We start from the raw sequence: 26,271 nt of genomic DNA, 5'->3' as shown, positions 1-26,271 counted from the left end.
GAGTGAGGTACTTTTGGGGTCTTTCTAGTTGCTGCAGGTGTCAGGTAAGGTACATCCCAAATGGGGCATTGTACTCAATTATGGGCCTGATGAGGGATGAGTAAAGAGGCACAATGACCTCCCTTGATCTAGATGTGAATCCTTTCATGATAAGGTGGGCTATATATAGAAGGTCTTTCTAACCTCTTTGGCAATGTGGTTGTCAAAGGAGAGGTTACTATCAACTTGGGTCCCCTGGTCCCTATTTACTTCTTCTGTACTCAGTGTATTACCTCCTATGTGGTAATTTGTGGGCACTTTATTTTTGCCAAAGGGTATAACTATACACTTTTTGGCATTTAGTTTAAGACCATGGCTCTGGCACCAGTTTTCCGTCTCTATGAGACCCTTTTGGAGGATGCTTGTGTCAGCTGGAGAGTCAATTATGGCACCCAGTTTGCAGTCATCTGCGAACTTGGTCAGCCACAGTCCTCCTGTGTTAGCCTGTACCTCAGAAAAATATATTCCGAATAAGAGAAGTCCCAGGACTGAGCCCTGTGAGATGCCACTTGTAACTGGTTTAGAGTCTGACATGGCTCCAGCAATTCTGACCATGTGGGTTCTGTCCTTGAACCAGTTTGCAACCCATCTTATGACATAGGGGTTTATATTTAGGCTGGAGAGTTTGTCTATGATGCCTGAGTGGGGTATTGTGTCAAAGGCTTTTGCGAGGTCTAGGTAGGCTGTCTGGACCACCTTACCTTCATCAATGGCCTTGGTGACTGTTTCAAAGAAATCTACCAGGTTCAGGAGGCAGGATCTGCCCTTGACAAAGCCGAATTGGGTAGGATCCAGTGTCTGTAGGTCCCCAATGTCTTTGTTTATGAGCTCCATAATGATCCTCTCCATAGCTTTGCAGACCAGGCTATGGGGCGGTAGTTTCCAGGGTCCGTAGAGGCACCTCCTTTGTGGAGTGGGACCACTGTTGCTGTACGCCATTCTTTGGGTACATATCCTGTAGTAAGGCAAAGATTGAATAGCAGCTTTATCTGAGGGTATAGCTCTTTTTGGAGTTCATGTAGCACGCAGCCCGGGACACTGTCCGGTCCCATTGATGCTGTGTTTTTTGCTTTGGAGAGGGTGGTTCCCACCTGGGCATCTGAGATGTCAGGGAGGCAACACTCTGCTGGGATAGATATTTGTCCTTTTGGGGGGGGGGGGGGAGTCTGCACTGAACCTGTCTGCCTGGATGTTGGCAATGTCTGAGGGTTCAGTGTATTTTTTGTTATTATGGACTAACTCTGAGCATATCTGGGAGTTGCCACCCAGGTTTCTAACATAACTAAAGAAAGCCTTATGATTATCTTTTGTTGCTTGTGCAATTTTTCTCTCGAAAGTGGTATTGGATGATTTTATGAGTGATCGTAGTTTTTTGCTAGTACTGATCAGAGATGCCTTCCCTTTTAGGGATTTTGCTCTATCATGTAGTAGCTTCCTCCTTCTGTTGTATAGCTTATTTATGGCTGGGGTCCACCAGACAGGACACCTGCCTTTGGGGGAATGGGTCTTGGTTTTATTTGGGATTGCATGATCCATGCATTCCTGAAGGTGTCCATAGAATGCGTTTATAAAGGATTCAGCAGATAGGGCCATGGTTTTCACTGGCCTGGGGGCCTTGAAGGATTCCACTTTGGTTTTAAGAAGTGTGAAGTTAGCTTTTGAGACGTTCTTCACTGTGGTCTTTTGTGCTGGGGGTGGGGGTGGGATGTGGATTTCTAGTGAGATTAATTTATGGTCCGATCTTACCAATGAGGGGTATACTTCTGGTATGGAACATTGTGTCCCCATGTTGGTGATGATCAGATCTAGTATGTTTTTCCCTCTTGTGGGAGTGGTGACCAATTGTTCCATAGCATTTCAGTTTATGAATTCTAGAAACCTCTGGGCTAGGGTGTTGGGGCTTGAGTAATGCTCCCAGTCTATGTTTGGATAGTTGAAGTCCCCCAATATGATGGTGTTTGGAGAGACCTTCATATTCTCCAGTGTCTTCAGGAAGGCCGAGTGGGGTTCCTGAGTTTGAGAGGGTGGTCTGTAGCATGCTACAAACTGGATGGCAGTTTTTCCCACTGTTAGTTGCAGATAGATGCAATTATACAGCCAAACTGGAGGCAAAGCTCTCTCAAACCAAGACTGGAACTGACAGTCAAGAGGAGAAGGGAAATACTTGCAACACACCACCAGTCTCAAACAGACCTACTAAACCAACACCGGAAAATAACACACATAAATACACGAAAACATACACGGATGCTCTAAATAAAAATCTGCAAAAGCAACAGAGACCTCCAAAGCAGACACCCAAGCAACCTCCACACCCCATCACAAACCATGAAACACATACTTCACATAATCAGTGTGCCATGCAATCACAGCCCTTAAAGCAAAATAACATACCCAACACACTAGTAATAGGCGACTCTATAGTCAGGCACACTGATGTCCCACTAACTAGGCTGGACAAGGAGAAGGTTACAGTTAGCTGCCTGTCAGGCACCAGGATCCGCCACATAACACAAGCACTCAGGTCACTCCAGAACAAGTACAAATATGAATATGTCATTGTCCATGTTGGTGTGAATGACCTGAGACATACCTCCCTGGACTACATGAAAAGAGACATGGAAGAGCTCTCTGATCATGTAGCTCAGGCCGGTATGACCCTGACCCTGAGAAGCATCCTGCCCTCACCAAGAATGATGCCACAGTATTAAGAAAAAATGATCAATTTCAACAATTGGCTAAGTTTCTGGTGTCATTCAAAGGGGATCCAGTATCTGTCCACTTGAGATGACATGCTCGATAAGCCATGTTGCTTTGCAAGAGATGGCTTGCACCTGTCACCCTTAGGCTTTTGAATACTGGCCAAGGCTTTTGCCGCCCCCATAGTGCCTTTTTTAGGCAAGGCTCAAAAGACAAAACCACCACCATAAATAGCACAAGTAACCAAAAACTGAGGGTAATGCTACTCAACGTCAGAAGTCTAAACCTCAAAATGCATGCACTCGAGGCACTCCTCAGTATGGAGAACATTAATATCTGTGCAGTAAAAGAAACCTGGTTTAAGGCTCCAGAGCCCACCCCAGCAGTACCAGGCTATAACTCATACCATACTTTTTGGCCACAGAACCCAGACCAAAACACAAAAGGCAGGGGTGTATCCATATTCATCAAGGATACCCACACCTCCAGGTTGCGCGATGCCTCATAGATCATCCATGTGCAACTAACAACAGGCAAAACTGCAATTCAAATTGTAGCTTGCTACAGATCACCCACCATGACCCAGGACCCTCATTCCGCATTTCTGGAGACACTGGAAAATATGAAGTTCCTTCCAAATGCCCTAATATTGGGTGATTTCAATTACCCAAATATTAACTGGGAGAACTACTCAAGTACTAACTCCCTTGCCCAATGCTTCCTAGAATTTATAAACTCGAATGCCCTGGATCAACTAGTCAACACCCCCACCACAGGTGGCAACATATTGGAACTGGTCATCAACAACATGTGTGACCTGCATTCCACACCGGAGGTCAACCCCTCGCTGGTTAGATCAGACCATAGACTAATCACTCTGAATATCCACATTCCACCCCCACCCTCAATCAAGGCAACCGCCGTGAAAAACTTTTCAAAAGCAAACATCACATTACTTAAGACTGAGGTGGAAAGGTTCACAGTCCCCATGCTAAAGGACAGCGCTGTCCATGCTGCTGAATCCCTTACAAAGGCACTCTATGAGCACCTGCAAGAATGCATGGATCATGCTATCCCAAGCAAAACCAAGACTCACTCCTCCAAGAAAAGGAAACCAGTCTGGTGGACCCCTGCCATAAACAAACTGTACAATAGAAGGAGGAAACTAGTACAGAAAAGAGTAAAATACCAAGAAGGAAAGACATCCCTGATCAGTATTAGCAAGAAACTATGATCCCTCATAAAATCATCCAAGGCTAGCTTCGAAAGAAAAATTGACAAGGACTCCAAAGATAACCACAAAGCATTCTTTAGCTTTGTCAAGAACCTAAGTGAAAACTCTCAGATCTGCTTTGAATTAGTGCAGAATGGCACAAAATACACTGAACTGACTGATATTGCCAACATTCCGGCAAACAGGTTTAGTTCAAACTTCACCATACTCTCACCCCCTAAAGGGCCCATAACCATAACAGAAGAATGTAGAGCCCCAGCAATCACTGACACACAGGTTAAAACAGCCCTAACCAAAGCCAAAAACACAGCTTCAATGGGACTGGATGGTGTCCCAGGCTGTGTCTTACATGAGCTCCAAAATGAACTAACCCACCACCTAAACACACTGTTCAAACTCAGCCTCTCTACAGGCTGCGTACCCATAGAGTGGCACACAGCAACAGTTATCATACTCCACAAAGGTGGAGCCACAATGGACCCCAGGAACTATTGCTCTGTAAGCCTGACTAGCCTGGTCTGCAAGGCTATAGAGCGCATCATCATGGAACTCATTAAAAGAGATATTGGGAACCTCAAAACATTGAACCCTACCCAGTTTGGCTTTGTTAAGGGCAGATCATGCCTCCTAACCCTGGTGGACTTCTTTGAGACAGTTACCAAGGCTTTAAATGAGGGAATGGAGGTTCACACAGCCTACCTACACCTTGCAAAGGCTTTCTACACCATCCCCCATTCTGGTATTATAGACAAGCTCACCAGCCTGAACATAAAGCCCTATGTCATGAGATGGGTTGCCAATTGTCTCACAGATAGAACCCACACAGTGAGAGTTGCAGGCTCTAGGTCCGACTCTAAATCAGTTACAAGTGGCGTCCCCCAGGGCTCAGTCCTGGGACCCCTTCTGTTCAGTATATACTTCTCAGAGGTACAGGAAAGCACAAGAGGACTATGGCTGATCAAGTTCGCAGATGACTGAAAACTGGGGGCCATAATTGACTCTCCGGCTGATACAGACATCCACCAGAAGGGTCTCACTGAGATGGATACCTGGTGTCAAAATCATGGCCTCAAGCTAAATGCCAAAAAGTGCATAGTCATCCCCTTTGGAAAAAACAAAGTACCCGTGAACTACCACATACGTGGTAGTCCCCTAAATACAGAAAATGTAATAAGGGATCTGGGGACCCAAGTAGATAGTAATCTCTCCTTTGATAATCATATTGCCAAGGTGGTTAGAAAATCCTTCTATGTGGCCAACTTAATCACAAAAGGGTTTGCATCTAGAACAAAAGAGGTTATTGTGCCCCTCTACTCATCACTCATCAGACCCATCATAGAGTATAATGCCCCATTTGGGATGTACCTTACAAGACACCTGCAACAGCTGGAAAGACCACAGCAGTACCTCACCAAGAGGATTACTAGCCTCAAACAGATGCCCTATGCAGCCCGACTGTAGAAACTCCAGCTGTACTCGGTTGCATACCGCTTACTCAGAGGTGATCTCTGTCTGACATACAAGGCCATGTCCAACCCAGAATTGATGGACATGCTCCACCTAAAACAAAAAAAAAATCCCCAAGAGCCACACACTCTAGAGATTTAAACCTCACCATTACGATACATAGGATGTGTTGGAGGGATAGATTCCTGTCCCAGAGACTCCCCATGCTTTGGAACAGGATTCCAATCTACATTAGGCAGAGCCCCTCACTAACACTCTTCAACAGAAACCTTGACGAGTGGATGGAAAACAGAAAATTTACCCCGGGGATCACTGCAGTGGCTCTGCTGGACAGAGGCACAAGGAACTAATCTAAGGAGGAGGTGAAAACCAACACATTCTGGCTAGGCTTATAGATGCCCTCGGGCAAATAGCCTAGTACTTACCTATGAACCTATAACAGCTTGAAATTGTTATATATGCTGAAGGTTACAAAGAGTTGCAATAACTCAACAAGTAATGGTAAATACTGTACATAGTAATGCTAATGAAACAAATGCAGTCTTTTCTTTAACTGAAGTTTAGTCCATTCGTATAAAATAACGGGAAACTGAAAGAAAAATAGTTCACTGTCTTTTCACTAGCATGATTATTAGCTTGACTAAAAAGCTGCAAGAATTATATGAAATATAAAGGGTTAATTTAGGAATAGTATAAAATGCTGAAAAATAAGGGATCGCTTAATTAGATATTGGCATCCATGTAAAGGAGTATGTTATTGAGAAACACAGTCTGTAAAAATAACTGTGCAGATGGCAGCTGGAAGGACATCAGTGAAGTAAAGAGATGTAACATCAAGCAAGATAAAGTTGGAACATCACATTTCAGATAGTGCTGGAACACCACGTTTCAGATAACTGAGTTTCCTTGGACCACCAAACTTGAAAGAATCAAGGACAAATCATAAATTAGAAGAACAAAGAAAAGTGTTATACAAAGGAAGATTGTAATACATCAGACTGAGAAAATATATCAGACTTTTTGGTATAAATATGAGTGTGTATAAACAAGCTTTGGGAATTTGCCATAGAGAGCTGACAGCATCTGTGTTGCATGCTTGCAGATCTGAAAGGAAACTGTAATAGTAAAATGTGTATTAACTGAAGCAGTTTGTGTCAGTGTATTTATTGTACTTAGTACAATACAGTAATAACACTAGTTGGTCACAATAAATACTTAAATATACTGTGGTATGCATGCATGTAAATGCAAGTAACAGCAAGAAACCAACAGAAGGCAGTATATAATTTTTCAGTGGGGGACTCAAATGAGCAGTGTCTTTCACAGCGGTGTGTGTGTGTGTGTGTGTGTGTGTGTGTGTGTGTGTGTGTGTGTGTGTGTGTGTGTGTGTGTGTGTGTGTGTGTGTGTGTGTGTGTGCGTGCGTGTGTGTGTGTGTGTTTGTCCACATGTAAGCATGTCAGCTACTTGTAGCAGGGACATGAAGCATTGGTTTCACAGAGACGGTGCTGGAGGACTTGGCTTGTACACTCAGCTGAGGTCTCAACCCTATAACTGTACCAGTGGGGAGTCTTACTGAGGACCCGGAGGAAGACAGATAGAGAAATACGGACCCAGGACTGAGTGTCATCCCTGTGCTCTTAAGGGAAATTGTGCTTGATGCAGAGAGCTGGAAATACTGGGTGTATCCATTTTTATTCCAAGTGAATGTCCCTCTCCAGTATTAGTGGTGAGGTTTCGGACACACACACACACACACACACACACACACACACACACACACACACACACACACACACACACACACACACACACACACACAGCAGGCACAAACTTATTAGCTATGCCCCCTTCTGCCCAGACTATACGTTAGTTACACTCCCACCAGACACCCCAAAGCCAGCTAATCTAAGGCTCTTGCAATGGTATCCAATTATACTGAGTGAAATTAATATTAATACAAATGTCAGTTTGACCAACAGCAATGCTTTCAGAAGCGGCAAAAGCTGTCACCAAATATATACAAGTACTCTCAGAGATTAAAATATTCCCTAAAAGACCAGCCACAATGAAAAGTTTAAATATCTTTAATAATAAATAATAAAAGAGCATGGATCAATACACTTGAATCAACAAACACAACTTACAGTAAGCCATCAACCATCTCACCAACCATCCATCAGAGTCCCTCAGTTCTCAAATAACATTCCGCACAAATCTTCTGATCTTCTACTTTTAAACATAAATATTAGGAGCCTTTTAAATAAACTAAGTGAATTCCACTCCACCCTTTCACTCTATTCACCTGACATAGTAGTCCTGACAGAAACCTGGTTAAAGCCTCACATATCTGACAATGAGATCTTAATCCCTGGCTATAACATTCACAGACAAGATAGAACACACAAAAGAGGACAAGGTATTGCCATAATGTATAAAAATACTCACAAGCTTGAATGACTAGATAATAATGATTAAACTACCATTAATGCTGAGATACTATCAACCCAACTTAAACTTACCCCCCAAAGAATATAACCATTATAGCTATCTACATCCCACCAGGCAACAACATTCACACAACTGAAGAATTCCTTTTTAGTTTATCTAGCTCTAATCAGGAAACTGTAATAATGGGTGATCTCAACACCGATTGGCTCACCTGTTCCAACACTAATCCCACAAACTTCATCAATCTTTATGGCTTCTCACAAATAATCCAAATCCCCACCAGAATAAACAAGTCCACTAACAGACAAACCATTCTTGATTGGACTCTAACCAATAGGCCCGCACTATCCCAGCAATCTGGTTGCCTCCCTGATGCCCTCAGTGACCATCTACTCCCTTACTTACTAAGACAATCTGTTCACCCTCAGAAATGTTCCATATATAAACAAATTTGTAACAAAAAAAATTATCACCTCACATATTCATTTCCACACTCAAACAATGCAACTGGTCCCCATTAAAATTCCTACAGTTAGTGCAGTAGAATACTTTAACAGCATGTTCTTAAACATTCTAGACAACCTTGCTCCACCCAGAACTATAAGAGTGAAATATAACTAAGTACCCTCGTTAACATATGACACAAAACAACTGCTCAAAGACAGAGACAAAGCTTGGAATCACTTCCAAATCAATAAGAATCAAACTACACTAGACCACTACAGGCTACTAAGAAAAAGAGCAAAAACATGTATTAAATGTGACAAAAATCAGTACTACACAAATCTACAAAACAAACACCACAATAATCCACATAAATTCTGGGCCACCATAAAGCAACTATTACAACCTGGACTTGCCTCCACTCCTACTACCAATATTTCAGACTCCACAGTAAATATTGCAACACAGTTTAACACTCATTTCATTAATACCATTCATTCACTAGCCAATACTAATATTAATCCCACACATACCCTAACAACACACCTCACTGTAAAAACTAACTCTCTCTCCCTCAAACCCATCCAAACCAATATCATTAAAAGAATGCTCTCTAAACTTAAACCCACTATCAGTGCTGCAGATAAACTATCCATTGAATTTCTAAAACTTACTGCTGATGCCATTGCATTTCCCATCTCTATCTTGATCAATTGTTCCATTACAGAACATTATGTACTCAAACTCTGGAAAATATCCTATATTATCCCTCTACATAAAGGAAGTTTATCTAAAGACCTTTCTAACTATAGACCAATAGCTATTCTGCCTCCTCTATCTAAAATTCTGGAAAAATGCATCCACCTCCAACTCATGAACCATCTCCTTGATAACAATCTACTTTCCACTTCCCAACATGCAATTCACCCTGGTCATAGTACAACTACTGCCCTATTAAGCTTCACACACACAGTCAACCAACTTAAGAATAATAATCAACATGTTGCTTCCATCTTTCTTGATATGTCCAAAGCTTTCAACACAGTGTCCCATCAACTGCTCCTTAAAGAACTCTTTCTACTAAACATTAGCCAACCTGCACTCACATGGTTCCAAAGTTACTTATCTGAATGTCAGCAGTCTGTTAAATGGCACTCTGAACTCTCTTCTACCCGTCTCAGTTGGAGTGCGACAAGGGTCTATCCTAGGCCCTCTCCTCTTCTCAGTCTTCTCCAACAACCTATATAAAGCTACTCAAACTGCCACTATAATTCAGTATGCAGATGACTCTACTCTAATCTGCTCTGCTCCCTCTCTCTCACTACTCCAAGATGTAACTCAGAAATACATTACTTCCATAGAAACCTGAATCTCCAAACATCAACTTATCCTTAATCCAAGTAAAACTAAATTAATGATCTTTTCTAGCAGAAAATCCCACCAGCATCAATCCTCCTTTTGAATCTCCTCTTCAAATAACACCATAGGTTCATAGGATGGTACTTGGCTATCAGCCCTAGGGTCTATACAAGCCTAGCCATAACAATTCCCTAGTTATTTCTTCCCACAATATTTACTTCCCTGGACCCCTGTCTAGCAAGTCAACTGACGTGATCCCCGGGGTGAATTTCCTATCTCCCATCCAGTCATCAAGGTTCCTTTTGAAGATGGCCAAAGAGGCACTCTGCTTGACATGTATGGGCAGTCTATGCCAAAGTCTGGGGAGTCTCTGGGTCAGGAACCCATCCCTCCAGTATGTTTTGTTCATTGTGATGATAAGGTTTAGATCCCTGGAGCATGTGGCTCTGAGTGATTGGGATTTCTTTATGTGTAGCATGTCCAACAACTCTGGATGTGACATGGCCTTGTATGTTAAGCATCGATCGCCTCTAAGTAGACGATATGCGACAGAGTATAGCTGGAGTTATTTTAGATGGTCAGCATAGGGCATCTGCTTTAGGCCTGTAATTCTTTTAGTGAGATATTTCTGCGGCCTTTCCAGTTATTGCAGATGTCTTGAGAGATACAAACAAACAGGGTGTTGTATTCTATAATGGGTCTAATGAGGGATGAATACAGTGGGACAATGACCTCCTTTTTTCTGGATGAAAAGCCATTGTGATGAGGTGTGCCACATAGAAGGATTTTCTGACTGTTGTGGTGATATGGTTATCTAAGGTGAGACCACTCTCTACCTTTGTCCCTAAATCTCTTATCATACTTTCAGTGTTTAGTGTACTGCCTCCTATGTGGTAATTCACGGGTACATGTTTTTTCCCAAAGGGGATAACTATACATTTCTTGGCATTGAGCGTGAGCCCATAGCTCTGGCACCAAGCATCTGTTTCTGTAAGGCCCTTTTGTAGAATATCCACATCATTTGGGGATTCAATAATGGCTCCCAGTTTGCAGTCATCTGCGAACTTTGTTAGCCAGAGTCCCTTAGTGTTGGCCTGTACTCCAGAGAAGTAGATGCCAAACAAGAGCGGTCCCAGGACTGAACCCTGAGGTACTCCACCTGTCACTTGTCTGGAGCTGGATTTGGAGTTGGCTACTTTTACAGTGTGGGTTCTGTCAGTAAGTCAGTTGGCAATCCATCAAGTGATGTAGGGATTAATGCCCAGCTTAGTAAGTTCATCTATGATTGCAGAGTGGGGGATGGTGTTGACGGCCTTGGCAAGGTTCAGATAGGCTGTGTGGACCGCCTTACCTTCATCCATGGCTCTGTAGACTGATTCGAAGAAGTCAATCAGGTTCAGGAGACAAGATCGGCCCTTCACAAATCTAAACTGGGTGTCTGAAGGTTGCCAATGTCTTTGTTTATAAGTTCCATGGTAATACGTTCCATGGCCTTGCAGATCAGGCTCATCAGACTGATGGGGCGGTAGTTCCCAGGATCCAAGGTGGATCCTCCCTTGTAGAGTGGGATAACTGCAGCTGTGCGCCACTCAGTGGGCACAAAGCCTGAAGTGAGGCTATGATTAAACATGACACTTAGGTGAGGTGCCAGTTCATTTTGTAGTTCATTTAGTACACAGCCCGGGATGTCATCTAGTCCCATGGATGCTGTATTCTTAGCTTTGGAGAGTGCGGTTTTTACCTGTGTGACCATTATTACTGGAATTTGGCAATCTTTCAGTATTGAGATGGGCCCTTTAGGGGATGAGAGGGGGGTGAAGTTGGCACTGACTTGATCTGCCGGGATATTGGCAATATCCTTGGGATCAGTATATTTAATGCCATTCTGTTGTAGCTTAGAGCAGATCTGAGCATTGCCATTTAGATTCTTGACATAGCTATAGAATGCCTTGTGGTTGTCTTCGGAATCGTTGGCAACTTTATTTTCGTAACTAGCTTTGGAGGATTTTATGAGGGCTCTCAGCTTCTTACTGAGGCTGGTAAGGGAGTTTTTTGTATCCTGGGATTTTCCTCTTTTCTGCAACAGTTTCTTCCTTTTGTTGTAAAGTTTGCTTATGGCAGGGGACCACCTTCCTTTTTTTGGAGGAGAGCATCTTGGTTCTAGTTGGGATGGCACGATTCATGCAATAGTGGATGTGCTTGTACAGTGCTTTAGTGTAGGATTCAGCAGTTGAACTTTCAGTTCCCGTCTGCATGGGTGTCATGAAGTTTGTTACTTCTGAATTGAGTAGCATGAAGTTTGCTTTGGAAGTTTTTTACAGAGATTTCCTTAGTGGGGGTGGGTTGTGAATGTCATGGGTGATTACCTTATGGTCAGACCTGACCAATGAGGGGGTGACCATACATGTGGAGCATCGATTTCCCATGTTGGTAATGACCAGGTCTAGGATATTGGAGCCCCTGGTGGGACAATGGATTAGTTGATCCAGGGCATTGTAATTTATGAATTCCAAGAACCGTTGGGCAAAGGTGTTGGTAGACAAGTAATTTTCCCAGTTAATGGCAGGGTAGTTGAAATCACCCAGTATTAGGGTGTTTAGTTGTATCTTAATATTTTCCAGTATGTTTAGAAATGTGTAGTGAGAATCTTGGTGCATGGTGGGGGATCTGTAGCAAGCTACAGTTTGGATTGCAGTCTTACCTAGTGTTAGTTGCACCTGGAGAATTTCAGATGCATTGTGTTGGGCAACTAGCCTGGTGGTGTGAATATCCTTGGTGAATATGGACACTCCTCCACCTTTAGTGTTTCGGTCCTGGTTTGGTGGCTGAAAAGTGTGGTAAGAGTTGTAGCCTGAAATTGCAGGAGTGCTCTCTGGAGCCTTGAACCAGGTCTCAGTTACTGCACAGAAATCGATGTTCCCCATTTTTAGGAGTGCCTCGAGAGAGTGAATTTTGAGGTTTAGACTTCTAAAATTGAGTAGCATTACCTTCAGATTTTGCATGCTTGTACCTGTTATGGTGGTGGTTTTGTCTTTTGAACTTTGCCTAAAAAAGGCACTATAGGGATGGCAAGAGCCTTAGCCAGTAACCTGAATCCCAGGGGTGACAGGTGCAGACCATCTCTAGCAAAGCATCCTGGTCTGTCGATCATGTTGTCCCAGGCAGACAGATACTGGATCCCCTTTGAATGACACCAGAAGCTTAGCCAATTTTTGAAGTCAATCATTTTGTCCGTATACTGTGGCATCATTCTGGGCGAAGGCAGGATGCTATTCAGGGATAGGGTCATACCTGCCTGAGTCACATGATCCAACAGCTCTTCCATGTCTCTTTTCATGTAGTCTAGGGAGGTACTTCTCAAGTCATTCACTCCAACATGGACAATGACAGGGTCATATTTGTACTTGTTGTGGAGTGACTTGAGTGCATGCATTATGTGGCGGATCCTGGCACCCGACAGGCCAGTGACTGTAATTTTCTCCTTGTTTAGCCTGGTGAGTGGGACATCAGTGTGCCTGACTATAGAGTCACCTATGACTAAAGTGTTGGGTACATTGTCTTGCCTTAGGGGCTGTTGTTGGGTGGCACACTGGTGTTGTGAGCTATATGACACTTTGGTTGTGATTGGTGTTTGTTTGCATTTCAGCTTTGGAGGTCCTTGTTCCTTGGGCAGGTTACCGTTAAGGGCCTCCGCATATGTAGGTTTAGTGTTGCTATGTGTGGGTGTTGGTGGTGTGGGTTTAGAAGGGCTATTTGTTGCTTGAGGTGTAGTGCAGGTGTTAACCTTCTCCTCTTGACTGTCTAACACAATCTTGGGTGGAGAGAGCTTTGCTTCCAGTTTGGCTATGTAAGTGCATCTCTCACAGGTTGTAGTGTTGGGTGGTAGAACCTGTTCCTCATACAAAACTGCTTGGTGTAACTATAGACACTGGCTTAAAATTTGATAAACACCTAGCAGCAGTAATCAAAAACACGCATATCAAACTAAGATCCTTATACAGAGTTAAGCCTTACCTCACAGACTCCACCAGGCAATCTATAGCCAGAACCGATTTGCTATCTACTCTTCTATATGCTTCTCCTATCTTTACTAACCTAAAGAAAACAGACTTCGCTAAGTTTGAATCTTGCTACAACAAAATTGCTAGATTTGCAACTAACTCTCCATTTAGATCTCATCAAAATCAACCTCGAAAACCCAACAAATTTTTTAACAGTTAGGAACTACTCTAAAACAAACTTCATTCTGTTCCATTAAGCAATGTTGTTGTTGTCTTTCGGCTTTTCCCGGTTAGGGGTTGCCACAGCGGAACTCAGGTCCGCTAATGATTGGCTGTAGATTTTCATGAACACTGAGGTGCCAGCTCAACGTTCAACCTTCGGCAAAGGCACGTCCATTTATGCATGTCTTTCGAACGCCCACCCAACCGCGGGGTGGACATGCAGACTCCACACAGAAGGCACTCCCCGCACTCCAGCTGAGAATAGAACGGGAGAACCTCTTGCTGTGAGGCAACAATGCTACCGCTGCACCACCGCAGATGAAAATTCATGGCTCTCCTAAACCCCAAGAACACAGCTACTTAAGCAGAATTATTCACATAAACCCTGTACAAATATGCAAAAGGGTGCACTGAAGCTGCTATACCTACCAGAAGTAGCCCAAATCTAGCACCAAAAACAAACTCCACTGGTGGAATCCTTAACTTAACTAGATATATAACAAAGGAAAAAAGTTATGGCCAGAAAGAGCAATTCTCATAGACAAGTGCTCTCTGATTCAACTAAACAAGAAACTAGGAAGTCTAATAAAGTCCAACAAGATCAAGTACAACCTCAGGATAGCCTCCTATGTTAAGGACAATCACACGGCCTTCTTCAGCTATGTCAGGAACCTTAAATAGTGTACAGAACTGGTCATAAATGGCACAACCTTTACTGACCAGGGTGGCATAGTGAATCTACTGACTGATAAATTTAGTTCTAAATTCACCCCCACTCCCCCACAATCCCCTGTGAAATCCCTTCTAGTATATCCTCCCTAACTTTCAACAAGTCCTGGCTGTACACACTAAGGCCAAAAACACTGCTTCACTGAACCCTTAAATAACCTAAAATATAACCTAGCAGGGCCACTTGAGGCATTCTTCAATTACAGCACCAAAACAAGGTTAATGCCAGATAAATGGAGGGCTACAACAGTCATGCTCTTCATACGGGTGAACCATCAACTTGGACCCAGAAACTATAAACCCATCAGTCTGACAAGTATAATATGCAAAGCCATGGAACCAATTATCACAGAAATAATCAACAAGAACATTGACAACTTATAGACACTAGACCTATCCCAGTTTGGCTTTGTTAAGAGAAAGTCTTGCCTACTCATCCTGGTAGACTTCTTCAAGAGGGTCATCAAGGCTATGGATTAGGGGAAAATTCTGCATATAACCTACCTTGACCTGTTCAAGGTGTTCGATACAATACCCCACTAAGGTATTATGAACAAACTCCCAGAACCAGGCATGAATCCCTACATAACTCATTGGATTGCTGGCTGGCTCACATATAGGACCCAAGATGTTAGCATCAGTGAGACCACTTCCACCAAGAGACAGGTCACCAGTAGAGTACCTCAGGGTTCCATGTTGGGCCTGCTTCTGTTTGATATCTACTTCTCAAAAGTCAAGGCTAATGCCAAAAGGCCTCTGACTCACAACGTTTGCACATAACTGTAAATTGGGAACTATTATAGATCCCCCCTGACACTGGCATCCTACAAGAGGGTCTAAAACAAACAAATGACTGCTAAAGTCATAGATTAAACCTCAACATGAAGAAACGCATTATAGTACCCTTTGTTAAACTGTCTACCCAAGCTAATTACTCCACTGATAAAACAACCTTAAGAGTAAACCCAGGGATCTGGGAACATAAACAATGGCATGGCCTTCGACCAATGCAAAGCCAGGGCCAGGATTGTAAGAAAAGTATCCTATGGCACCCAACTCGTAACCAAGGATATAGCATCCAGCCAGGTCAAAAGAGGTTACAGTACCACTCAACTCAGCCCTTATCAAACCTATCATTGAGTACAATGCCCTCTTTGGCATGTACCTAACCAGGACCAGGCACTTGCAACAGTTGAAATGCCCTCAAAGCTATCAGTCCATGTGAATCAGAGTTCATCCCTGACCTTATTCAAACAAAACCTTGATCACTGGATAGGAAACCACAAATTCACCTCTGGTCTGGCCCCTGTATCTCTGATGGACAAAGATCAAAAGTAAGTAAATGAGTCCCCAGCTAACATATCCCCCCACATAACCTTTAGCTACCTCCTCACTAATATACCCCCACTGTATAGGCATACAAAGTACTCAGGGATAAATCTGGGCTGGGTTGCATGGTTAGGCTTATAAAGACCCTGGTGGTCATTAGTCTAGCATAAACTTATGAACCTATGAATCTATATCCAAGTTGTGGTTAAAAAAGTCATTTTGACACAGTGTATCCTTTGGGATATCTCATCTAGGTCTATAAATGATCATAGTTTACTTTATTCATCCCTTAATCTACCTGTCCTTGAACACAATGCTGCACTTAGCTTGTACGTCTCTAAACATCTCATTCAAGCTCAACAGATCTCAGGGATTCCTTTGCAAGAAAATCAGAGGCTTTATCTGGCTGAGCTGCTCTGTGCCACATTGCCTTGTTACACACTGCTACTGGACTCAATAGTTCTAACTGGATTTGACCTTACTACCAGTCCCATTGGGTTTTCTTATTTATTTATTTGTTTGTGTATGTGCGTATTTATTTAATACAAATGCAATTCCATATGTATATTTTAAAGTACATTTACTGATATCTGTTAATACTGTTTATTTTTCCAGAGTTTTGCATGTTTGAGACAGTTACTGACTTTTTTTGTGAGTGTAGGAACTTGTTGGTGTTCTGGACATTCTATTTACTGTGGGTTTAATTTATAGCTGTTTTTCTGATTGGCTTTGACTTTTAAGTGTACCTTTTAAATTTTGCTATATAGCAGGGTATGCTACATTATTTTATATTATTTTATTTATACTTTGTTGACCAGTTTGCTCTCTCTAGGCCAATGGCCTCTTTTCAGGGCTGACCAGAGGTATGTGCAGTGGTGGAGCACATTGCACTGTATAGACACAATTTATTTGCTTTAAAGTGTTTATAATTGTTATCTAATATTCATTTTGGTCATTTGCTTAGTTTGCATGGTTGTTAAAGGTTATTACTGCTAGTACAACTTGGATCTAAGCTGCACTGAGTTCTGTACCATTGCTGCTGTTTTTATAGGAAGTGGTGTGCAGTTTGTGACATCTAAGCCAAACTCTTCATTCTATTGGTGATAATCAAGCCTTGAGTGAGTGTGTGGTGTGTTGAAACCAAACACACCACACACTCAGTCAAGGCTTGACTCAGTGAGTCATCAAGCTGCAGACTGCGAACCTTCCACTGCCACTGTCTGCAGTTCCAAGTAGAAATATCTTAGTAATTAGTGGCTCCATTGTCAAGCACATTGGCTCTACACCCTTCCTGTATAACCCTACAGTTCATCAAACATGACAGATATGACAATGACACGGTTGTAGCTCATGTAGATGTGAATAACCTAAGGCACTCAACTCAAAAGGATATACAGAAAAACATGCTGGAGCTTGCTATGCATGTGTGAAATGCAAGCACTCTGGCACTGAATAGAATCCTAGACTCGCCCAAAACAATGCTAACAGAAGATTATTGGCTTTAACTTTAGCTGAATAGCTGGAGTCTTTAGTGGGAGATCCAGTATGTGTCATCCCGGGACTAGATGACTGACATCCTATCTTGCTTCACCATTGAAGGGCTGTACCTTTTGTTCCTCGGCTTTTGTATACCACCTCCAGAAATGAATTTGATACAGTAAATGCACAGATGGGGTATGTGGGAACAGTCTGCTTTGTACAGAGAATGAATAAACGTATTGCTATTAACCTACCTAAGCTTTCCGATGTTCATTCAAGTTAAATGTTTAATATCTGCCTATGAACCTATGAACATATGAATGTTTAGATGCCAGTATATTAAAATATATATCAACCATTTTAATGGGAGGTTACTGAAACAAGTCGATGGCTGCGGTTCATTTTTTTCTCTGTACTGTTTCACAAAACAGATCCAAAAGTAATAAGGTCTTAAGCTAAAATCACAGAGAACACCATCAGATAGGTGAATGCAGGTAAAAATACTTTTGTGAGAAAATCATGTTGTATGAAGTAAATGTGACTTAAGGATGGAATTTGTATGTCTTTGTCAGCCCCACCCTGGAGAAAAATCTCACTTGTTACCAGTTTTCCCCATTAAAAACAAATGATTATTGTGGATCTTCAGTTTCTCTTTCCTCAACACCACCTTTTTATAAACGTTCCTTACCAGTACCTCTATGTGCCTCAGTTCATTACAATTGTCTGTACATCTTATCCAGAACCATAGAAAAAATGCTCAGTTACTCAGACAACTAAATAAAGTACCTGTTTATCAACTAGATCAATAAATAATTGCCATAAACTCACACTTATTTAAACCCTGGACTCTCTACTTCCTCTTTAATTTGGTCATTTGGTGTCAATTAAAAAAACAGCACTCGGTGTAGAAAAATGAGCTGCAGCCATCAACTTGTTTCAGGGTGTATGTATACATACATGGAAGTTTTACTAAAGTTTGTATTTCTGAAGAAGTCTGACTGATGAAAGCATGGATTAAACTGTTTACACTCATTTTTTAGTCTGTTCTCTGTTGCCTTCGGTGTTTTTTGGTTCTTGTTTTTTTTCTACACTGAGTGCTGTTTTTTTTTAGTTTGTCTGAGTTTTGCTTTTTTATGGCGTGTGCTCCAGAGGACAACCTTTTGAATCTGACTTTGCATTCAGTCATGGACAGTCAACATTCCATGATGGCAGCATTTGTCTCTGAACTTGGTAATATACAGAAATCTTTACCTGCTTTAGCCAGAAAACTGTACCAAAATGTAACCTCTGTTAGGGGGAATAGTTCTGCTTTTGTTAATGATTCACCTGAAGATAATTTACATGCAGACTGTGTAAAAGGGCTTATTAGTTCTAACAAAGAAATTTTATACAAGGATGTCTCAGCAGCTTTGAACTTCACATCTGACCCTTTTGCCTTACCAGGTAGTTCTGACAGCTCAGTCGAGAACCTCACCACTGAAAATGCTATTATCACTGATCAGTTGTTTGAAATGGAAAAGGGTCTCAAAAAATATAGAGCTCTTGTAGTGGAAAAGAAATATTTTGACCGCTGCATTTTGTCCAAGATAGTTCCTAAGGGTCTCAGGTTTTTCAAAGCTCCAAATGGAGTGGATGAGGATAACCCATTTTCTGAGGAACTAACTACTTTTTTTTAACAATGCTGGTTTGGATTTTCTGAAGTTGTTGGTCCAGCACAACAATAAACTTATTGATCAACTAAAAGTGGATTTGGAGGAACTGGAGAAAAACATTAAAGAGAAATTAAGGGGTCAAAATGGTTACTTCAAAGACTATCAAGTGGTCTTAGAAGCTGTTGACAAATATGAACATTTAATAGTGCAGTGAAAGCTTAGAAAAATTGACCATGACATCAAAGCTTACAATAGCGGTCAAGCTTTCTCTTCTAATCTTTCTACTAAACAGCCCTTAAATGCTAGTAATTTCAGTGGGTGTTTTAATAAGACTTACAGTTCTGCAGTTAAAAGCAGCAATGTTCCTTTAAGTTCTGGTTATAAAGGAACTACCAGCAGAGCCAAAGCATCAGAGACTGTGCGTCATCAAGGTGGCGGTGCCAATGAGATTGCTGCTTCGCTGATGCCCGGGACATCTACTATGAACGGTTCTAGTATTAGTTCTGGTAACAACAAAGAAAGGACTAATTTAAAAAACAGGAGAGGTGCAACCAAAGCTCCAGGATTCAAGCAGGGTCGAGGCAGGAGCCGTTTATAGAAACAATTACTGTTTTGGACTTTAATGTGAGTTTAAACAGCAAAATTTACAACTTGACTGATTTTGAGTTGTCTGACTCTCAAAAGCGTTTGTTGGGGTTGGGTTTAATCTTTATCCCCAGCAAACGAGCGAATTTAGCTAACACTTTGTTAGAACTGAAATTATACACCAGAAAACTGAATTTGTCGTATATAATGAAAGACGTTGACTTGGTACCTGTTCCCTTAATTAAAAAGCCTTCTGTTTTTAATCCTTCTTTATATAGTACTTTAAAGGATTTTGAGGTTTTTTGTATGAAAGACATACAAATGTGTTGAACAACAAACCTGTTTGTCCATATCATAATTTGAATAGAGAAGATAGTAAAGTGTTAACTGAGCTTATGAATAGGCATGATTTGAGGTTTATGAAGGCTGACAAGGGGTGTGGGTTGGTAGTGATGTCTACAGAGGATTACAACAAAGAAATGAAAGTTATTTTATATAACGTAGATGAATACTTTGAAGTTAACTACAACTCCATTGAGAGTAGTTACAGGTTTATTAACTATACACTGTATGACTACTTCATGAAGGGTGATCTGACAGCTGAGGTGTATGATTTTCTTATGGTAGATTATCCGAGAGTAGGTGTACTCTTCGGAACACCTAAGATTCGCAAAAGCCTCACTAACCTCCCTTTTCGGCCTATTGTTTCTTCCTCTGGAAGTGTTATTGATAACATTTCTTTATATTTGGACAAGTTGTCGAACCCTTTGGTTCAAAAGTTACCTTCATATGTCAGGGATTCATGGTCATTTTTAAACCAAGTGAGGTTATTCAGTTTTGGTGACAAAGGTGTTAATATTAGGGAGAATAGCAATGATTTTTTCATGTTAACAGTTAATGTGGTGTCATTATATACTGCTATACCACAGCAGGAGGGAGTAGAATTTGTGTCTAGTTTTTTACACAAATACACCACTTGGTCGGACTCAAGTGTTGACATTTGTACTTTTTTGTTAGAATAATTATTTTATGTTTAACAGAAAATACTGCAAGCAGCTTCGAGTGGTATCAATGGGTGCTACAGTTGCTCTGGCTTTTGCTGGTCTAGTGATGGGTTGGTGGGAGATAGAGATATTACCTATCTTGAACCTTACTAATGAGATATTATTTTATTGTAGATTTATTGATGATTTATTTTTTTATTATAAAGGGACCTGTCGAATTGTACAGCACCTTTTTGGAACAACTTAATGCAAGTAGTAATTTTTTGAATTTTACTTTGAGTGACTATGGTCACCGAGTTAATTATCTGGATGTGAAATTGAGCTGGAGCACCCTTGAAAAAAAATTTCTAGCAGTATACACAAGAAAAACACAAATGTCAATAATTATCTACACTACCATAGCAAAAATCTTAGGTTTATAAAACACAATATCGCTAAAGGACAGTACATTAGAGCCTCACATATGACAAGTGATGATGCTGGCTTCCTTTGAGAAATTGAGTTCATCACTGAGTTGTTCGTTAATAGAGGCTATGCTAGGATGTTACAAAATACTGCTTTAGAAATTTACCACAGGAGGGCGATAGATTTTCCACCTATTTTAGTTTATGGATTCCAGGAGAATAATGTTGGTACGGATACTGAAGATGCTTACTGTATTCCTAGGTATGTTATTGGTATGTCTGTTGATAGTGACACTATCATATCTGTGGTAAAGGACAATTGGAAAATTATTACTGGTAGCAGTGAGTTGCAACTAGTTTTGGAAAATGTTCCTAATTTTGTATACAAGAAGGTTAACACTATTAAGAGTTTACTGGAGAAGGATAATAACAGAAGGTCTCTCCCTCACTCGGATAGACTTATGGGTTACGTACAAATGCTTTAGCTGCAGTGTTTGCAGATACATTCATGAGGGACCTTATGTTTGTCACATCTGAGTCGTAATATTTCTGTACTAGGGAGATTTAATTGCAACACTACCAATGTGATATATATTGTTTTATGTTCTGGATGTTCAGCCTTCTATATTGGCATGACTACCAGACAACTAGACAAGCGGATAAAGGAACATTGTTCTGCTATTAGAAGTAAGGATGAAAATAATGTCCTCTATAGACATTCAGTTTGTTGTGATTTGTTTAATAAATTTTCTTTTTCTATTGTTGAACACATAGATAAGGACTTGAGAGGTGGCAACATGAAAAACTTGGTAGAAAGGAGAGAGACTCGTGGCAATTAAGGTTAGGAGCAGATAGCCCTCCTGGCCTTAATGGCACTGTCAACATAAAATGTTTTTTATCGGAGAGGTAAAATAGTCATATAAAGGTGGATTTGCGACCCCCCCTTTGACTGTTTTTTAGCTTCATTTGTTTTAGTTTCTTTTAAGAGTTACATTTTATTGTTTAATTACTTCATTGAATTGATGTAATTAAAGATCCAGCGGATGTCTATGTGTGAAGGGTATATGTATATATACATGGAAGTTTTACTAAAGTTTGTATTTCTGAAGAAGTCTGACTGACGAAAGCATGGATTAAACTGTTTACACTCATTTTTTAGTCTGTTCTCTGTTGCCTTCAGTGTTTTTTGGTTCTTGGTCATTTGGTGTCATTCAACACAAGCATATCAGAATACTCTATTCACACATGCAGCTGATTTTGGGATGGTGGGTTATTCCGTCAGTCTCTATTGGTCTGATTTTTGCAGATGTACTTTTGTCATAGCTATAACATCTTCACTAGTCAAATTTTCTACAGTATTATTATCAGTACAAGCTCATTTACTTATTCCTGTTATTTATTTATGACTATAACATTTTAGACCTCTACACTAAATAACTGACTTCTATAGACTAGATATCTCTGAACCTATATCATTTGCACATGGTCAACAATATGAGGCAATGTTAGGAACACCTAAGGGATTTTCTCTGATACTAAGCCAGACCATGAACTATTATCTCCATCTTCAGTAAATAGATCAGAATTCTATGACTGCATTCTGACAGAAAGCTTTATACTGACCTGTTTCTCATCCTGCCTGCCCACCACCACTTCTTACATATTCTCTATTTTCATCAATAACATGTCTTGTCTCTCTGGAGCAGAATATTTGCATTTCTTGAAACAACTCTATAACACGTACAAATATTATTAACAATTTCTGTGTTATCATTTTTCCAAATCATGTATTAAGCAAAGTTTGCTACTGGAGATCTGTTTGCTCTGAGCAGTGTACATACATTTCTTGACACAGCATTTAACTACCCTCCCCAAAAGTGCAGAAGTTTCCACTTTTTTATATTATTCCTCAGCTGTTACTTCTCTGTCCATACTGTGAGGCCTTAGGTTTCTTTGGTGGCTATCCTCCCACCACCTACACAAACACACACTCTTTCAGTACCACAGCAGTCTTTATATCATCCATTTATACAACACTATTGTTCTCCAAACCAGTCTGATGTTTTGATACTAGTATGTTAGATAGGATTCTTCTCAGTCTCAGCACTAAAGTCTGTGGCACTTCATTTCTTTCTGGCTTTCTGTTAATGGTGTCTCATCTAAAAACACTTTCTGATGGATATAAGAGAGTCATTTTTCAATCAAACACACCCTTTTGGGCCCCACCCATGCTCTTTAATTTTCTTATCAACATCTTCTGAGAAACAATGTCAAACACCTTGTTGAATTCTATAAATGCCTAATTCACAGGGTTCCCCTTGTTCATTTATTGGACACAGTGCAAGTTGAGACATACAAATGAATAACGGTGGTCTGGCAACCTTCCGCACTGTGAGGTCATGCTGTATGTCCTCAGCCAGTGCATCAACATATGACAGTATGACTAGCCTACCATACAACATCCATGACCAGTCTGCAATATATGTGAGAATAGCAGGTGCATAATTGTTAGATAACATTGTAAGGCCCCTGTTGTACAGGGTAACCATAATCACAAAACTCCAGTCCTGCAGTACCACATCATTTACTAACAAGAGATTAATGTTTTGCCAAGGGTTTACCAAGCTCCTCAGTCAGTTTTAAATGGTTCACCAAGCACATCTGGCAACATTTTATCACCCTAACAGGCATCTCAACCAGATCTTGCGTCTTAGCTGCTGGAAGACTTTTTGAGTTCCTTCTCTGTTAATCCCTATTCATCCATCCTTCTCTGTTCATCCCTACTCATTCATCCTTCTCTGTTAATCCCTACTCATTCATCCTTCTCTGTTCATCCCTACTCATTCATCCTTCTCTGTTAATCCCTACTCATTCATCATTCTCTGTTCATCCCTACTCATTCATTATTCTCTGTTCATCCCTACTCATTCATCCTTCTCTCCTCTTTCCCATTTATCCTTCCTGCTCTTTCTTCTCACTTTGAAACTCTTCCTTAATGTTCTTTAATAACTATAGAAGTAAAGAATGTATCCATTAATTTTACCTGAGATCCACCATTATGAACTTCTCACTGTCTTCTCCAGTTAAGTAATCTCCTTTATGTTCCTTCAATATCTTTCAGGCTATCTAAAACATTGTGCTTATCCCTCACTGTGCTTTCAATCACTTCTTCCTTGGCTTGCTTGTTCTTTAGATTATCCTGGTTGCTTTTTATTGTGTCATCATTATGGTCCCTTTCTCTGATCCTGCTTGCCAACACTGCTTCTTACGCACTTGCTTTTTTCTTCGATAATATGTCCGACCTCTCTATTGACCCAGACTGGTCATCTCCTCTTGCACCACTTCATTTTCTCCAATTAATCCATAATTTTATTGCCATCTTTTGCCTCTTGATGCATGATTTCATTCCCAAATATATACCTATAAAAGTTATTCTTGTCTTAAAATAAAAAGCAAAAGAGTGGCAGTCGGGTGTCTTGCATTTATTATCTGAGCTTGTAAGATAAATGGTTATATTTTTAGTGCTTGTAAAATGTAATATTTTTGTACATAATTTTATGTCAGTGGTTATGATGAAAATTGGGCTAAAATGAACCATTTGTATACCAGTATAAAATAAATGAATTAAATAAATGTATTTATTTATTTATTTATTTATATTCTTCTGAGTGGATTGTTCCTACTAGACATAATCTATTTTGAGGGGCCTATTCAAACTGACTAGGGAAATTTTGGAGAGGACAGCAGTGAAAATCCACTCCTCATTCTTCCATAAATTCCATAGGATTTTCTATACCTACAGGAGCTGCCACCATCTCAGGTAGCTAGGACCTCAGATTAATGTCTCATGCAAGTGATTGCACCTCAAGAATGTAGCACACTACAGTGTCAGTGTTGGAAAAATAGATCTAAGCATCAAGTGTAGGAATAGAACCCTAAACCTTATAATCATTTGGCATTAAAAGTGTGTATGCTATCTGCTGAGACACTAAAATGTTTACAAAATTAGAAGAGGGAAACAAATATGTGTTTTTGACCTAGTGGGCCACTCCAGACTTCTACTTACCTGAACTTGACATCAGCTGCCAAACCTCTGCATAGTTCACAAACTTCCTGTCCATGAGACTAGAGCAACAATCTGTATTTCCACCTCTGCAGAGTCCCCTATTCCCACTGAAGTCCCACTAGGCTCTATCCAAACACCATTTCTCTTTTTTATTTTTTTAAAACACACTTTAACCTACAGCAACTCACCACTCATCTTATATGCACATGGCATGGTTATTTTTAGGTTCAGCAGCAGCCACCCTTGCCTACAAAAACAACTTCAAGAAGACATTCTTGCTCTAATTGACTCAATACAAACAAAATGTCTGCTTGGTTCCATGATCCTAGCACTCACTAAGTCTAGTTAAAAGTGCTAGCACATTAATTATCAAAAACCAATATAACCTCCCCATCAAAACTACTTCTGTCTTCAAATATCTTGGCATATGGCTAGATTCATATTGAGAAAACTGGAACAAAAATGAACCACTTACTATTTTCAGTTCATAAAATCTCTCCCTTCCTCTCATCACAAGGAAAAGCCATATTAGGTGAAGATACATTATTTCTAAACTGAGCATGGTCTTCTATTTGTAGTTGCTGTATCAAAGGAATTCTTCCGCCCTTCAACCTTTGTCAGACAAAATCTGGTTCTTCAGAACGAACTTCCCTAAGCATGAAGACCACTGCATCATAATCAAAAAGGCCAAAATGGCTGCATATTAAACAGAGAGCTGCACTCTTAGTCTGTTCCCTCATATCAAACTACTTTATCCAGAAACAGTCTCAGCCCTCTGTGTTAAACCATTCCAATTACTCAGACATGCAATCTCAGAAACCATTCTTAGTCTGGACTGCAACTGCAAAAACCCCAGAACAAAACTTCACTGTAGTGATCACAGTGTCTCCATTCTGCCCACCCCCAAACTCTAGCAAGGGCTGCCACTCAACGTAAGGGAGCTAACCAGCTACTCCAAATTGAGACCTCATTTAAAGGGTCTATATTAAAAGACCAAAGTGGTGAGTCATCGAACACCTCTTGGTCAACACACAAAGAGCGAATGCGCTAAATAGCTAGCACAAACACACACACACACACTTTCAAACATAACAATGTGGAGGGCTTT

The sequence above is a fragment of the Protopterus annectens genome, chromosome 8.part0, assembly GCF_019279795.1.
Source record: "Protopterus annectens isolate FY-2018-M chromosome 8.part0, PAN1.0, whole genome shotgun sequence".
Taxonomy (NCBI): domain Eukaryota; kingdom Metazoa; phylum Chordata; order Ceratodontiformes; family Protopteridae; genus Protopterus; species Protopterus annectens.
This window is presented reverse-complemented; position numbering follows the sequence as displayed.